Below are 14,075 nucleotides of genomic sequence, written 5' to 3'. Positions count from 1 at the left end.
GTGTGTGTGTGTGTGCGCGTGTGTCTGGGTTTGTTAGTGGATGAAAGAAATATGCCTTGTCAGTATTAGAAGGCGAATCTAAAAAAGTAAAGAGGGAAAAAAAACGATACTCAAATCTGAGCTTGCGTTTGTACACAACGCTACAACACTAAACTTGAACTTCTGCCAAATACTTTGGTCTCGAGTTTCAGCTTGCCGGTCCACACCCACACCTTGACAGTGCCCGTAGCTGCGTTCTGGTCTACACCCTCTTTTATTTCAATTCCATTCTTTCATTTTTTTGGCCAACGTTCTCATGCAGTAATCCCAGTGTTCATTGGAAACCCTACGTTCACCTGATCTTGAAACAGTTGTGATCTAATTGTACGTTGTGATCTAATTGTACTTTGTTCAAACTGTTGTGATCTAATTGTATGTTGTGATCCAATTGTACTTTCTTCTTCTTAACAGTCTTCCTAATGAAAGGGGTTTCATTGTTATTTGTATTGTCTGGAAGCGTTCATTGCACACTGTTAAGGCTTGTTGCTGGCCGTAAATGGGACCAAAAAGAATGCTGGTTATGTTTTTGTGCGTGCACGGACATGGGCTGAGTATGCAGGAAGGACCAAGTTTAATGGCAATGATTTTATTATTTTCTTTCTTTACTTAATTGATTATTGTTCGCCATTGTTTCACTGAGATCCAAGCCGTTACTTTTGTTCAAATTAGCCAAAACGTTTACCTTGGAAATGCTTGAATTATGTAATGTCTACCAATGTTTTTTTTCTTAGATCATTACTTTTTCTTTTGGGTTTGCCACATTTCATGACATATTCCATATTACTTAAATCAATAGCTTGGTATCTGACACTTGACTGTTTCGTCAAGCACCAAAGGTTAACATTTAAAGTGTAGACAGCATCTACCTTATAGTTTCTCACAGTAAACGTCAGTATATTGGAATGTCATTTATTTCACAGTAAACGTAAGTATATTGGAATGTCATTTATTTCAAAGGACTGCAGGGGAAGAAATCAGCACTTTAACATTTGCATAACTTGGTACGTGTACTTAAAAAACCATTACCTGCAAAGAATAAGCATTTCCCCATGTCATTCTAAACCGTACATTAAAGTTTGCTGACCACAAGAATAAAAATAAATAAATAAATAAATAAAAAAACTAAAAAAATAAAGGATGAACTCAAAAGGAGGCCTGGAGATGCCGGCAAACTAAACAGAATGGAGGGGGGACCAGGCCACCCCCTATAGGGACACCGAAGCTGCTCCCCCTCCCTACCTAAAAAAAACAAGTTCTACAGAACTAAAAACTAAACGAAAAGAGGAAAATACCGGCCATCTCCAGGCCAAACTAAAGTAGGCTAAACTAAATAACTTAAATAAAAGGCTTTCTAGCCTGGACAAACAATGGTGTGGGTTCTGAGCTTGTTGCTGGATCTGTGTCTGGAGTGGAAATGAATCTGGCTGGCTTTTATAGTGGCTCGAGTTTCCCTGCCTACAGTCCGGGGAAACTCCTGTGTGGTCCACGACAGACAGACAGACAGACAGACAGACAGACAGACAGACAGACGTACAGGTGTACTGTATGTGTGTATGGTGGTAGGTGGTTTCTTACCTGTTGTTAACTTAAGTTAACTTAAATTAACTTTAATTTAGCATCAGTGGGCCCCATAGGTGAGGTGCGCAGGCCCACCGGTGTGTGAACAAGCTCTGGTGTCCAACAACCTGATCCTATCACGACACGCTGACCTCAGACCCTACATGCCCTCAGGACATCAAGGAAGAAACAGCAGCAAGCCTCAACCAGGGTCTTGGGGGGGATCTCCATAACCATCCAGGGCCTCCCTGATGTTCACGACAGGTCTCCTCTTAGGAGATGGGGCTCAAGCAGCTCCCTGCTGTCCAGACTCAGCTCCCCGCTGAAGGCAGAATCGAGGAAGGACCTCCAGGCGAAGTCCACCATCTGATCCTACTCTGTGGGGGTGGGGCTAAGTGGCTCCCCGCTGTCCGTCATTCATAAATGAAACCAACTACAGTAGCTAGCTACAAAAAACTTAGCGCCCACTCCTCTTGCATCCCCCAAAAATATTAAAATATCCACAACTGTTGTAGACATCAGGCTATCAAGATGTAAATTATAGATGTAATTAATTATGAATAACTACAAACACATCCGTTAGAGCATTTTGAAAAAATTAAAACACTCAGTCGGTTAACCTGAAGAAGACGTTTGAATTCCAAAAGAAGTGTCAGCAAATGTTTAAACAGCAAAAAATACAAGCGGAAATGACAGGTTATGATGAAATAACAAAAGATAGCAACGATGAAAATGAGCAGTAATTCCTCAGTAACGGTGTCTCAGTAACGGAGCTGATGTGATGCACGTTTGATCCCAATGAGTCTCTGAAGTGCATTAACGTCTTGATCTGGACGCACTTGATTAGAACACCTGTGTGAGGAAGGATGCTCCTATTGGTCCGCTGCTTGCTGAGGCATTTTCATTTGTAAACAACTCTCTCCTCGCTGGGCTAGGATTTGGTGTCGCTGGACCACCAATTTGTTGAGGTCGCGAATAAATAACTTTATTTTTATTAAAACAGAAATGCCAAACATTTTTGGAAATGCCTACAAGCTAACAAGCTCATAACATGTCCTTGTAGATCTGCTATTTTGAAAAAAACTTTAATAGGGCTTAATTGATTAATTCATAATGTATTTTTGTAGGTTTGGGTCCAGCCAATATGTCCATCCGGGCCCCATATGGGTTTTAACATGCTGATGGGCATGGGTTACAAGTGGTTTTGCACTCGGGTTCCACACAGGACCCACCTGTGTTAGCCCATATGGGCTTAAGTGGGTTTCTGCTCAGTCTTGGGTAACCTCGGTCCCAGCCTCACTTATCTGCAAAAAGAAGAGCCTGGTCACGACCTAAAGCAGCGAGTGTCTAGGAAGTCCTGAGTGGCACGATTTCCGTTTCCCCCGGAAACAATATTTTTTGACCAATCACAACACTCGTTTCATTCACGGAGAATGTTAACAGATTTCTAAAGCATCAACGTAATTTCCTTGGGAGGTACTTCCGCCAAATGCAACCATTTCCGGTTGTCAACTTCCTAGACAACCAACATCCCAGGTCTTGCCCAGGGTGGTCTTGGGTGGGGTCCAACTGGGCAATTTGATGTCAGACCCATGTAGGCATCACCTGTGTTTGTCCATATGGGCTTGCACTGGGTGAATGGGCCTTAAGTGGGTTTCAGCGGGGCAATTATATGCGACCCATGTAGGCCACCCTTGTGCTCGCTTATTTAGGGCTCCAAGTGGTTTTGCACTCAGGTTCCACACAGGACCCACCTGTGTTAGCCCATATGGGCTTGGCTGGGTCTTTGGTCTCTGGTGGGGTCCAAATGGGAAATTGTATGTCACACCCATGTAGGCATCACCTGCCCCATATGGGCCTGAAGTAGGATCTAAATGGACCTAAAGTGGAGTCCAACTGGGCACTCATAATCGTTTCACAATGACCCCCGTGGGTAACGGCGACCCCCGGGGGACCCCCGTTATTCCCGTGGATGGCACTGCAGATATATAAATAAATGGATTCCATGTAATCTCAACATTTTATGCATGGCGTATATAATAGAACTATAAAGGCGATAATACCAATATTCACGTAAACTCCTCATGTTTAAGCCTAACTGAATTATATATTTATGGACTTGTGTATAAATTCTATATATTTTTGGACAACTTGTGCATTTTTTTTGTCCGCAATACTTTGCCATGCTTTCTCCCTGGATCTATGTTTATTGCGACAGTGTTTCCTTTCTTGCCTACATTTTACTTCCCTGAATGATTCCATGAGCTGCTGCAGTGCCACAGAGAAGAACGCTGCTCTTGTTTTGGACTCCATGATTGGTCGTCAAGTTCAAGGTTTCTGCTATCGACTTTCATGGTCTTTTATAGGAATATGTGCAGCCTGGCTTTACCACCCTGGCTCGACACAGCCTGGCTTGACAAATCTAGCTCGACAAAGTCGCTCCTTTTCAGTCTGGCTTAGCGTTCATGGAATGGATTAAACCAGACTGTATGGACCCGACTTTGTCAAACCTGGATTTGACTTAAGCCCAGGCTTATTTAATTCACCTTTCGTGTAATAGGCCCCAGGCTTATTAGCTGGGGGAACATAGGGCTGACCGTAAGGACACTACCAGCCAAAATGGAATATATATAATGTACTATGGTGATAACTGACAACAAAACAGAGTGAAAAACTGTTTTTATTGAAGGCAGAACAAGCAAAGGAAGATGTGATTATTATTCCTTATACATTATACTGTATATTATTGACTAGTAGGGGTGTTGTATGAAGCCATCCCTTTCCCAGTCAGTCAAAACTTTAACCTCATTAACCCCGGTGTCCCTGTTTTGGGCAGAAAACTAAACGAAAAAAAATAGTGTCACTCATCAGAAATAGCAGATCTACAAGTGATGAGACGCGTTCTGAGCTTGTAGGTCGCTATTTGTGCCATTTGTCATACAATATATAGGGCAATACACATGTTTCAGATGGAGATCAGTATATTATATAAAGAACAGAAACTAATAACAAATGCATATACACAGTACTGGGCAGTGTGCACATGCTAAGCCGAGAGAGGAACAAAACAGACTTCAATGAAAAGCAATGATAAGAGGAAAAGTTCTGCGTTTGAACGTCTAAACGTGTGTGATGTGTGACGGGGGATGCACTCCCCGTCCTGTCATCTGGTCTTTATGTAAAGTGCCACTCTGAAGCCTCAGTGTCACCAATCCCATTCCCCATGTCAAATATGCATTTTAGCAAGGGCAAGTAGGGAGAAGGGTCCTCCTGGTGGGGGCTCCTCACTGGCAGGTGAGTTAGTAGGATACGACAGCAGTGCCAACACATAAATGTGGAATCAATTGGCACAACGACTAAATTGGGGAGAAAAGGGGCAAAAAATAATTGGCTACTCTAAAAAAAAAAATAATAATAATTCAGAGCGGAGGTTCTGCTCTGGCCTCCAGGTGCCAAATTAACAGTTTGTCAAAGAATTGAAAAGGTTTTGGGGTGCCTGCAAACACACCAAACCTTTTCAATAGGCTCTATGCACAGCAGTCATATTGGAAAGAAATTGGGCCTCTTCTTACTTCCTTCACAGGTGTTACCAATGATGCTAATAAAGGCTCTGTTCCATTCTGGTCAGGGTGCTGATAACGTGCATGTTGGCTCATTAGAAACACTCTATTTTGGTTCCCAAATGGCCCCTTATGGTGGGTGTGTAACTCTGAGAGGGTTATGGGGGTCCTTGAAAATAAGACAACCACTATGCCACACTAAATGGAACAGAGCCTTAATTAGTATCATTGGTAACACCTGTGAAGGAAGTAAGGAAGGGACCCAATTCATTCCCAATATGGCTGCTGTGCATAGAGCCTATTCTTTGACAAACTGTTCATTTGATTCTCAATATATTTTTCTAAAATCGCTAGGGTCAGGTCCAGCATCTGGGTGACAAAACCATGAGAGGCCAGGTCCGCATTTCCTATTCTTGATTTCAGGGCATCCATCGCTCTCCTCAGGTTGGATCTGTAATGAACATATAATGGCTGTGAGAAGCATTGTACTCCACATACTACAGGTATGTTGATAGACTTGGGGAAAGGGGGGGAAAGGAATTCAGTTATTTGTGCACAATGTACTGTATACTCTGTAGTCTTTGCACTATACACAGATTAAACAAACTCATGACAATATACAGAAGGGACACTTTCATATTTCTCTTTTGACTTCCATATTGAATTATATTTTGTCATAGTGATAGGAGGGGGTTGATTTATGTTTTCTTTAAAACTTGAAATGCCATCCACCATTTAAGCCTGCACTCCTTACTCTGTTCAGTTATTGACGAAAATCACACTACACGATGTGATTACATAAGAGATGGTGGGTTGCATTGGGTTCATGAGGGCCGGTAATACTTTTTTGTATGTGTATATGGAAAACACACAGCGTGAAACATACCTGAACTCCGACAACCTCCCCTGAGTCAGGGTGGCATCCAACATGTTGTGGCATCCTCTGCCTCTGGTATGATTTGTAGATGGTCGTAGTCTACCTGACTGTGTAACAGAGCAGGCAGGCTCTGTGACAGCGCCGCTACCTCTTCTAAAAAAAAAAAAAAAGGAAGTTAAGTTGTCACCTCAATAAGGGGTCAGTGATTTATGAAAACTATGGGGTAAAAAGAAAGATAACTTGCCTTCGCAAAGGCGGGAGAAGAGAGAGGTGACAACAGTTAGAGCAGTGGGCTCAATGCCAAGAGCGGAGAGCTGCCCTCGGAGCTCTCTACGCCTGTTGTTGTCAACCCTCAGGTATGCCACCAGGGAGGTGAACGACATCTGCTCCGGTGGAGCAACCCGGCGTTCCTCCACCGAGATGTTGCATCTGTGTGGACATCTGTGTGGACAAATATGATAACATTACATGATAAATAATTCAATACATGAAAGACAAGGCGTCAAATGAGACCACCACTAGTACATTCTCTGCCTTCACCACTCCAAAGTCTTAATGTTCCAAGTCTACCTAAAGATCCTTCTCTAAGCCCCCACCCCCACATCCATCCTTGTGTGTTTCTTTTAATCTCGTCTCACTACCCAATCCCATAGTGTAAAGTCACAGATTTCTAAGTGCTATAGCAATCCGTTTATTATTATTACAAAGAGTCGTGTTTCCTGCGTAAATCCAGTATTAGCAGCATGTATTACGCAGATAAAATAGTTCTACTGACAGACAATATGTTGGAAGGTAATAATGAAATAGTGCTGGGTAAAAAAAAATATGAACCTAAGTCTTTCAAATCAAAATACAGTTGGGCAAATCATACCTTTTCTCTACTTTGTGGGCCGGAGACTCGCAGCACAAGCACAGTTTTTTTTCCATGCGGTAGACCCTCTGGGACATGGTGATGGATGTTTCACTCCGGACCCAGGGCGGGGGCGGGTCTGTGTTTAAGGCTACTTCACGGGTCTCGGGTCTCTCGGGTGGATCAGTGGCTGCATCCTTTTTCTTGGCCGTCATGTTCGCCACGACCCGGCTGTGGCGTAGACTGGCCTGCAGCAGATACCCTAGTTTGAAGGGAAAAAAGCACAGGATACAAGTCAAATACAAGGTCTGAAGAGGAATTTAAACCCAATAAATAATTAAGCCCATGGTCCTTTGTACTAGCTATAATGACAAGCAAACATCAAACAATTTACTTCCACGTACTGTTTTCTCATAAGTAAAGTGCATCATCTCATCTCATAGAAAACAAAATATATATAGGCCTACCCATGCTTCCAGTGTGGATCTTTAGCTCACTGGTGAGCTCGGCCACGTCCTCCTGCAAGTTTTGTAGCTTTTTACCACCTCCAAATCGATTGCTGCGACGCCATTGCAGTGAGTGAGTTGCTGTAGCTCAAGAAGGACAGAGAACACACTCTGATAACCACTGGCCTTTAAATAGACATGACTAATTAGTTGCAGCTGCGTTACACAGGTGAATCCAATCTCATCAATGGGCAGTGGTGTAAAGTAACTAAGTACATTTACTCAAGTACTGGCGTAATTTGATGTATTTTTTACTTTACTGACTATTTCCTATTTTCAGTACTTTTATTCCACTCTCAAAGGAAAATATTGTACTTTTACTAGCTACAATTATTTGAAAACTTTGGTTAGTTTGTAGATTTTGATTATTATTACAAAACATATCCCTTTCAGCCTTAAACTTTGGCTATTTGAAAATAGCCGATCTGCATCTGCTATAGACGGGTTTCATGTTTGTAAACATTGAGAGGATATGACCGCGCAGAGGAGGGGGTAAGCCTATGGGTGCGTTTGGAAATTACGCACAGGAGCACACTCGCCTATTAGTTTGTATTGGCCAGTGCGCTCACTGCCGCTCAGGGCTGTATTTTCGAACGCGCCTTTCCCCCAGGCATGCGCAGATTGCGCATTCTGCTCTGTGATGACGTCGCTCGGAAACCCGTCTATTTCAAAAGGTTTTTAGACATTTGAAAACTTGTGAAATGGGAAGATGTACTTTTGATACCAATATTGTACTTTACTCAAATACATTTTGATACCAGAATTTTACTTAAGTATTGATAATTTGCTTAATTAAAACATTTAACACTTTTTATGGGATACTTTTTATCCCAATAAAAAATAGAAAAAGCCATATATCCACGTGAACATATGCAAATTAGCCATGCGGTCTTCCCAAAATTGTACAACAATGAGCACAATGACAAGCCCACAACAGCCTGAAAAAACAACTGCACACTGAAGAGAAACGATGATTTAATATTACAATCACGTTAATTATGATTCAATATTGATTAATTGATTGATTGATGTACTTTATTTAGTAAGACATGAGAACAGTACATGACATTATATAACAGTACATGGAAGTACAAATTCACAATACAAGGTCTACTAAACTGGATAGCTCATTAAGCGTACGCGTGGATGCCCTTGGTGTCCCGATCCGACATTCCTACGAGAAATGTGTTTTTTAAAATTTGCATTCACTATGGTCTAAAGGTCTAACACTATGTAATAATAATAATAATAATAATAATAATAATAATAATAATAAACTTTATTTATATAGCACCTTTCATACATAAATGCAGCTCAAAGTGCTTTACAGGGCAAAAATACAGAAAATAAAATAAAGCAAAAGAGCTTTATAGAAAAAGCAACACAAATCAACAACACGGCAGAGAAAAAACATCAAAGCAGTTTAACAATGGCATATAAAAAGGCAGGAAATAATAGCAATAGTATAAAAATAATGATAAGTGAAACAAGCAAACAGCCAAGACATAAACAGCAACATAGCGACATAGGAAAAATATCAACTAAAAGCAAGGGTGAAGAAGTAAGTCTTGAGCTGTGCTTTAAAGCTATCCACGGAGGGGGCCTGTCTTAGATATATTGGGAGTTTATTCCAAGCAGTCGGCCCATAGAAGCAAAATGCTGTCTCACCGTACTTTCTATGTGACATTTCAGGCACGTCAAGTAGGCCAGCACTAGAGGACCTGAGGGGACGGTTTGGAACGTATCTAGGCAGGAGGTCCTTGAGGTAGGAAGGTGCCAGGCCATTAAGAGCTTTATAAACCAGTAAAATAATTTTAAAATCAATCCTAAAAACAACTGGGAGCCAATGTAGTGATGCTAATACTGGGGTGATATGTTCCCTCATCTTAGTTTTAGTTAAAACTCTGGCTGCCGCATTTTGGACGAGTTGTAGTCTGTTGGTTGTTTTCTTTGGCAAGCCAGAAAAAAGCGCGTTACAATAATCAAGTCTAGAAAAAACAAAAGCGTGAATTAAAGTTTTTGCATCGACCAGTGACAGATAGGCTCTAATTCGTGCAATATTTCTCAGGTGAAAGAAAGCAATCTTGATGACATGACTAATGTGTGCATTAAAATTCAATTCAGAGTCGATAATAACGCCTAGGTTCTTGACTGAAGTTCTACTTTCTACAGTCATGTTGCCAAGTCTACTTTTTATTGATTCTCTCTGCTCATTAGAGCCAATTATGAGAACCTCTGTTTTATCCTCGTTAAGCTTGAGAAAGTTCTCACTCATCCAGGATTTAATGCTGGACAGGCAGGTCAATAAGGGTCTATAGCACTGGGGTTGTCTGGAGCCATAGAGAGGTATAGCTGGGTGTCATCAGCATAGAAGTGACAGTTCACTCCATGTTCGGTGATAAGCTCTCCCAGTGGCAGTATGTATAGGGAGAACAGTAGCGGACCTAGAATCGAACCCTGTGGAATACCCGAGCAGATGTTGTGTTTGTCTGAGTTAAAGTCGGCTTGGTTTACAAAATAACTTCTGCCTGTTAGGTAGGACCTAAACCAAGACAGGGCCGTGCCTGACAGTCCTAACCAGTGCTCCAGACGCTGTATTAAGATGGTGTGGTCGATTGTATCAAAAGCCGCTGTTAAGTCAAGGAGCAGGAGGACAGATACATTTTTATTGTCAGAGGACACTCTAAGGTCATTAATTACTTTTACCAGAGCCGTTTCTGTACTGTGACCCCTCCTGAAGCCCGATTCGAATTTGTTGTGAATACTCATCATCATCATCGGCGATCACTCGAAACGAGTATGATTGTCCTCCTGTCGGTGGGTCTGGTCATCTGTGGGTCTTCAGGTGGCTGTAGAGGCCGATCCTTGATCCACAGTCTGTATTGCAGTGGGGGCATATGTGAATGGTTGACTGGGTAGTGGTGGTGGTGGTGGTGGTGGTGTGAGGAGCTGTTTTCGTGGAAGATCTCTCCTTTCGCTGTTGCCTCTTTGCTTCAGCGGCACGGTGGAGGTCCTTTTCATGGTGTGCTGTGCCTTCATGGACCATCCTTCTCCACGTGTCTCTCTGGAGGGCAGTCTCCTTCCAATTGCTGAGGCTAAAGCGACACTTTCTCAGGTGTGTTTTGATGTTGTCTTTGTACCTCTTTTTCTGCCCCCCTTGCGTGCGCTGTCCTTCCTTCAGCTGACCATACAGCATTTGTTTTGGAAGGCGGTAGTTAGGCATGCGTATGACATGGCCTGTCCACCGTAGCTGGTGCCGAGTGATGGTTGTGGTGATGCTGGGGATGTTGGCTTCCTGAAGAACGCTGATGTTGGTTCGCCTATCTTCCCAACTGATCCTGACGATCTTGCGGAGACATCGCTGGTGGTACTGCTCCAGGGCTTTCAGATGTCTGCTGTAGGTGGTCCAGCTATCAGCCCCATAGAGCAGAGTGGGCAGAACTACAGCTTGATACACAAGGAGTTTGATGTTGGTCTGGATGTCCCGATTCTCAAACACTCTCCTCCTCAACCGAGCAAAAGCTGCACTGGCACACCCTATGCGGTGGTGAATCTCTGCGTCAATGACAGCTCTCGTGGAAAGAAGACTGCCAAGGTAGGCAAATTGATCCACATTTCCCAGGATGTTGTTTTCCACGTAAATTGTGGGGGGTTGGGAGGGTGTGTCAGGAGCTGGTTGGTACAGGACCTGAGTTTTTTTAATGTTAATGTCAAGTCCCAGGAGTCGATAAGCTCTGGCAAAGGCATCCAAGATGTTCTGGAGATCCGCTTCAGAATGAGCAACTAGGGCATTGTCATCTGCATACTGGAGCTCAGTAATGGAGGATGTGAGCACCTTGCTTTTTGCCCTAAACCTGTTCAGGTTGAAGAGCCCGCCGTCGGTCCTGTATGTGAGCTTGACTCCCTCAGGTAGGTTTTGGCTGGTGAGGTGGAGGATGGCTGAGATGAAGATGGCAAACAGGGTTGGCGCAATGATGCAGCCCTGCTTGACACCAGTGTCTACTCTGAAAGGAGCCGTTTCTGAGCCACCATTTCCAACTACAGTCGCTGTCATGTCATCATGCAACAGACGCAAGATCCTCAGATACTTGTCTGGGCATCCGATCTTGGAGAGGGCACACCAGAGGGCAGTTCTGTTCACGGAGTCAAAGGCCTTTGTGAGGTCGATGAACGCCATGTAGAGGGGTAGATGTTGTTCACGACATTTCTCCTGCAGTTGACGAGCTGCAAAGATCATGTCGGAGGTTCCTCTGCCGGGACGAAAGCCACACTGCGACTCTGGGAGGATGTCTTCTGACAGTGGCAGTAGCCGGTTGGCCAGTATACGAGCCAGTACTTTGCCTGTTGTAGACAGGAGGGAGATGCCTCTGTAATTGCCACAGTCTGCCTTATCTCCATTCTTGAAGATGGCGACAATCAGGGCGTCCCTGACCTCAGCTGGTATTTCATCCTTATCCCAGATTTTGACAAGGAGGCTATAGATGTGGCACAGGAGTTTTGGTCCGCCTTGCTTGAGGATTTCTGCTGGAATCCCATCTGGTCCAGAGGCCTTGTTGTTACTCAGTTTCCTGATGGCATCCCGGACCTCATTTTCAGTAGGAGGGTCTCCCAAATGCTCCATAATAGGACGCTGAGGAATCTGGTTGATGGTTTCCAGTTCAACTGTGGTGTCTCTATTTAGGAGCTCCTGGAAGTGTTCTCGCCATCTGGAACTTATTCCCACATCGTCCTTCAGCAGGGTTTGTCCATCTTTGGAGCGGAGGGGGTTTAGGCCTCGATAGCTGGGCCTTGGTGGCGTTGAAGAAACCCCTGGTGTCGCCTGAGTCAGCAAGCCTCTGGATTTCCAGGGCCTTCTCCCTCCACCATTGGTTTTTCAGCTCTCGCACCCTACTCTGGACAAGGGCCTTTGCCTTGGAGTGGGCCTGCCTTTTGGCCCTGCAGTTGGTGTCATTCTGCCAAGAACAAAAGGCTTTCCTTTTGGCATCAATTAGATGTTGTATTTCGATGTCGTTTTCATCGAACCAGTCTTGATGTTTCCTGGTCTTGTAGCCAATGGTGTCCCTGCTGGTCTCAAGTGATGTGGTCTTAAGAGCCTTCCAGTGTTCTTCCACACCCTCTGGGTATTCTTCAGGGAGCCTCTCAAGCAGGGTGTTTTGGAGATGTTGCACCCTGTTTGTGTCTCCCAGACTGTCGATGTTAAATTTTGGGCGGAGCTGTTTCCTTTGAGTCCTCCTTTTCTGCCTCAGCTCGATGTTCATGGTGGAGCGTATGAGGCGGTGGTCTGTCCAGGTGTCGTCCGCGCAGATCATGGCCCTGGTGATGTTGACATCTTTGCGATCTCTGGCCCTGACTATCACATAATCAATGAGATGCCAGCGCTTCGATCGGGGATGCATCCAGGAGGTTTTGAACCGGTTTGTCTGACGGAACAGGGTGTTGGTTAGCACAAGCTCATGTTCAGCACATTTAGACAGTAGAAGGAGTCCGTTGGAGTTGACATTCCCAACACCCTCTTTGCCCAAAGTGTCTTTCCAGAGCCTGTGGTCCCTGCCAACCCTGGCATTGAAGTCCCCGAGTAGGAGGATCTTGTCTTCCTTTGGGATGCTCGATAGTACCTGGTCAAGGGTTGCATAAAAGGTCTCCTTGTCTTCATCCTGTGAGTCCAAGGTTGGTGCATAGGCACTCACAGCCGTGGCCATCTGATCGTTTGAGAGCCTCAGTCTCAAGGTCATGAGACGCTCATTGATGCCTACGGGAGGTTCGGAGAGTTGGGAGATGAGCCGTTTTTTTATGGCAAATCCCACTCCGTGGATTCTGGGTTCATCAGCTGATTTTCCCTTCCAGAAGAAGGTGTATCCCCCTTTCTCCTCCTTTAGTTGCCCCTCCTCGGCCAGGCGGGTTTCAGACAACGCAGCGATGTCGATCTTCCACCTTTTCAGCTCCCTAGCAACGATCGCAGATCTTCTTTCTGGACGATTGCTGGAGGCACTGTCCATAAGTGTTCTCACGTTCCAGGCTCCGAAGTTCATTGTTTTTGTTTTTCGACCGCTGTAAGGTGAACCCACTGGATGCGGTATTCCAGTCAGGTTATAAGAGGCAGGCTATTTTTAGGGCACCTTTTCTAGCCCCTTCCCCGTGTGGGGTGAGCGGAGTGGATCCTTAATAGGGCTGCTCAGACATGGGTGCAGCTGCCGAAATGCTCTCTCTGCCTCGGTCCGAGAGCAAAGCGACTGAATCAGGCACCCACCGCCTATGTGCCAGTGCATGGCTAGAAGCTCCCAGACTTCACTGTCCTGCTCCCGTCACCGTTTCCTGAACGCCATAGGACTTGTAGGGGGATTGGGTAGTGTTGGGTCCTTCAGGAGAACGCCTGTGCGTGGAATCTTTTAAAGTGGGGAGACTGGTGCACAGGCAGCCACCACACTGTCCTTGGCAAAGAGAGGGCCAGGGTCCAATGGCATGGAGACCAAGACAATTGGGGGCCCATCTTTGCTGCAGCCTTCTTCCGCCTTTGTGACCGTTGTGGAGCTTCTCTGCCACCATCATCCGCCCACTCCGCCGTTGAAGGTCTTTTTCGGATCGCTCTTCGTCTGGAACCTCGCCCTTGACCTTACCGCCATGGGTGACCCTACCAGGAGCTTAAGCTCCAGACGGCATCGCTCTCAGGTTCATCGGAACACGCAAGG

General features: G+C 44.7%; 1 long non-coding RNA gene across 1 annotated transcript in view; it reads right to left on the bottom strand.

Moving 5' to 3' along the window:
* LOC311065093 overlaps positions 1–14,075 on the bottom strand; it is a 442,153-nt gene that overhangs the window by 387,541 nt on the left and 40,537 nt on the right. The window lies entirely within an intron of this gene.

Source organism: Gymnoscopelus microlampas, assembly GCF_963454915.1.
Source record: "Gymnoscopelus microlampas genome assembly, chromosome: 17".
NCBI classification, from domain to species: Eukaryota; Metazoa; Chordata; class Actinopteri; order Myctophiformes; family Myctophidae; genus Gymnoscopelus; species Gymnoscopelus microlampas.
This window is presented reverse-complemented; position numbering and strand designations above follow the sequence as displayed.